Source organism: Octodon degus, unplaced genomic scaffold, assembly GCF_000260255.1.
Source record: "Octodon degus isolate 3935 unplaced genomic scaffold, OctDeg1.0 scaffold00236, whole genome shotgun sequence".
Lineage (NCBI taxonomy): Eukaryota > Metazoa > Chordata > Mammalia > Rodentia > Octodontidae > Octodon > Octodon degus.
In genome coordinates, this window is record NW_004524812.1 from 1,378,878 (window position 1) to 1,382,308 (window position 3,431).

The window sequence follows — 3,431 nt, forward strand, 5'->3', positions numbered from 1 at the left end:
GCCCGAGGGGCTGGGAGAGGGTCCGGCCCACGCTGCGCCTGGGCTGGGACTCGATGGCAACTTTCTTGATTCCAGGAGATCTGGCTGCAGGAGTCTGGTCCCCCTGTCAGGCCGGCAGGCAGGATCCGCTGAGAACTGCAACCGGGAGCCATTGTTTCAAGGAGACCCCAACCACCCTGCCATCCTGGCCACTCTTTATCGATATGTACATATTATGAAGATTTTTCTATCAGAGAAACCATGTGACATTTCAGCTGTTGTGTCTTATTTCCCTTAACCTTGTTCTGAAGATGCATACATCTACCTGACCATGCCTCATCTTCCTCTATGGCAGAGTAGTACTCCAGTGTGTGTAAGTACCACAGTTTCTTTATTCATACACTTGACAGGCAGGTATGCAGTTGTCAAGATGTAGGTGTCATAAATGGCTCTGCTATCAATATGGCCTGGCATGTGTCCTTGGAATATGATTTTTTAAAAACTCTTTGAGGAAGATACATACTCAGAGAAGCCTCAGCCAAATGGGATTTCTATTTCTCGATTTGGTGGAATCTCTTCACTGATTTCCTCAGTACCTCTAGGACTGTACATTCTAGCCAACAATCTAGTATAAGACTTTTTTCCTTAAATCCTTGCCAGTACTTATTGTTAGTTAAATGTTTGATGATTAACATTTTTTCTAGACTCATATGATATTTCAGTGCCATTTCAGTTTGCATTGCTCAAATGGTCAGCAATGTAGAAAACTTTCACATATTTATTTACACTGTGTTTCTTGTGAGAAGCATTTGTTCGTATCATGTACTCATGTATCAACTGGCTTAGTTTTGAAGGAAGAGCTCTGACTGTTGTGAGTCCTATCTATATTTTAGGCAAGAGTCCTTTTCTCAGTGCTGTGTCCAAGAACTGGCCAGCAAAACTTATTTTTTCATTCTGTAGGTGGTCTCTTCACTCTGTTGGTTGTTTCCCTTACTGTGAGAAAGATTTTTCTAATTTAACGTGATGTCTTTTGATTTTGTCTGTTTATTTACTTGCTTGTTCTTTATCCATTTTTGCAACAGTCTCTCACTCTCATTGAAATTTGGGCGGAACTCCCTAGTAAAGCCGGGCTTCCAACTTTCAAGGAAGCCGGGCTTCCAACTTTCCTGATTCAGCTTCTTGAGTGCCGGCATTACAAGCATGTACCAACACATTTGAATTTGCTTGTCAATTTCTGCTGTGATTTCTGTTTTTCCCACCAGGGATTTTTGTTTGTTTATTTATTTATTTATTTATTTATTTATTTATTTATTTAAATGGAATGCACAATATTAAACCAATTAGAAAACATAGTGTTGCAGTCAACCAAATTCCATGCATTCAACAAGGGTTGTTATAATGCATACGGCAGCATCCACTTTAGTTACTCAGGCTAGCAGATGTCAGCGTGCACAGCTGGTGAAAAAGTATAAAGAATTATGTCTCAAGGAGAGAGACGATGATTCAGAATGAAGTGCTTCTTTGAACCGGCCAGCAGAAATCAGCCCAAAAATTATCCATTTTCTCGTGTGTATAGACATATATTTGGCGTTGTCTTCCTTCCTTCCCTCTTTCAATGGCCCAAATCTGTCTTGCTTCTGGACCTCAGAATCCTGAGGGTCTTTGGTGCTAAGAGGTCGCCAGTCATGGCTTCATGCCTTCAGAGGCTTCCACCAGCCATATGACTCTTTCTTCTGTGTCCTGGGAAATGATGGAACCTCCACCCTGGATGCAGCAGAGAGGTCTAACACACACACAGAGAATGCCACTGTGTGTCCAGATCTTTACAAGCTCATGGACTCTAGACTTGTTACCGAAGGTATATATCTAGGAAAAGTAGTGAAAACAGTGTCATGGTGCTTCTTGTCCATCTGTGAAAGTGCAGGGAACTCTAGCTTTCAGTTCGTGGCCATTCCCCATGGAGCTTCTGACCCTTTCCTATGGGGAGTACTTGAGAAGGCCCTCCCTGTGACTCTTCATGTCACTCTGCTTGTACTCCTGCCTTGAGTGCCCCAACTTTTGTCATGGTCCTACTATTGACAAGTGGATCAGGTGAGACCCAACCCGGAAATCATCCTGTTCCTGGGGTGGAGGTTGCCAACTCAGATGGAAACACTATAGGCAGTCAGATAGGCCTGGGAACTCCAAGGACACAGCATGTAGAACAAGACATCGTGCAACTGTGGGGGAGACAGGCGCTTCTGCTGAGGGTCAGAACTCAAGGCAAAGGACTAATGGAATGAACACTCGCACCTCCCTGGTGATGCTCATCGGAGTGGAGATTCTTCATAGGTATCAATCACCTTGCGAAAGGCAGGAAGAGTCACTAGGCCAACCTCCTTCAGCACAAGCCCCTGTTCTGCATTCAGGCAGAGTTTGCTTTAGGAAACACTTCCCCATTCCATCCTGATTGAATCAATTTGACCTGCGCAATTTTACTTGTCATTACATTGGTGGGCCATACTTTTATCCCACCTCGTGTCGATCTAGTGAAGTCTCGTGTTTCCCACCTTACACCCGCCTCCACACATACATGGTTTTGCTTTCTAAAAATCCCTAGAAGAGATAGGTTCCTGGGCAAGCCACTTGTGTCCTCTTCTGTCCCTCCCAGACAGAAGCTTTCCTTCCATCAAAAAAGAGATCCTGATCTTCACCTCTGTGGTTCCAAAAATTCATACTTCTCTGGAGAGCACACCAGCTCATCCCAGAAAGCTTTTGGCTGGAGAGTTTCTTTCCCTCCTATCAACAGCAAACACACTTAAGTGAAATACAGTTCTATTCACTGGTGATGGCACACAACTTTTGTGTTGCAAGCCCAACTGGCAGTACCTTCCAGACAAGTGAAGGCCCACTCTTTCATGCTGCATACACGCTCAACACGTTCATGCATCCCCTCTCATCTAAGGTACAGATCTGATCTGTAGCTAAAAATGAGCCAGCTCTGCTGATACACACGAGAGGCAAGGGGTGCATGAGGAGGGGAAAAGAAGCATCCCACAGGGTACAAACCCAAAGAACCCTCAAGAGATGTGAGAAGCACTGAGAGCTATGGATTGCCACCATGGGCCTCTGTCCCTTCTCTGGCCTCTCTAGATGAGGCTGTGTGGGCAGCTGCTGAGGTCTATCCCAAAAGGAATATTGTGTGCAGCTCCTCTGCACTCCATTTCCAGGGGCCTCACGTGACAGCTTCCAAGTAGTCCTGGTGAAAACACTGGTACCACAGAAAGTGGAACGTGCTATACAGTGGGTCCCAACACTCTCCTTCCTCGGGTTGTCACAGTGCTGACTTGGAGAGCAGTGAGCCTGAAAGAACAATTGGTGTACTGTGGAAAAGCTGCTTTGCCTGGAGCACTGGGTGGGGCAGTGGCCACACAGACCCTCCAGGAGTCTGAGCTCAGGGGCCTGCAGCCCCC

General features: G+C 45.6%; 1 pseudogene; it reads right to left on the reverse strand.

Annotated features, from left to right (window-relative positions):
* LOC101588335 overlaps positions 1-1,172 on the reverse strand; it is a 17,239-nt pseudogene extending 16,067 nt beyond the window's left edge.
* Positions 1,173-3,431: the final 2,259 nt, after the last annotated feature.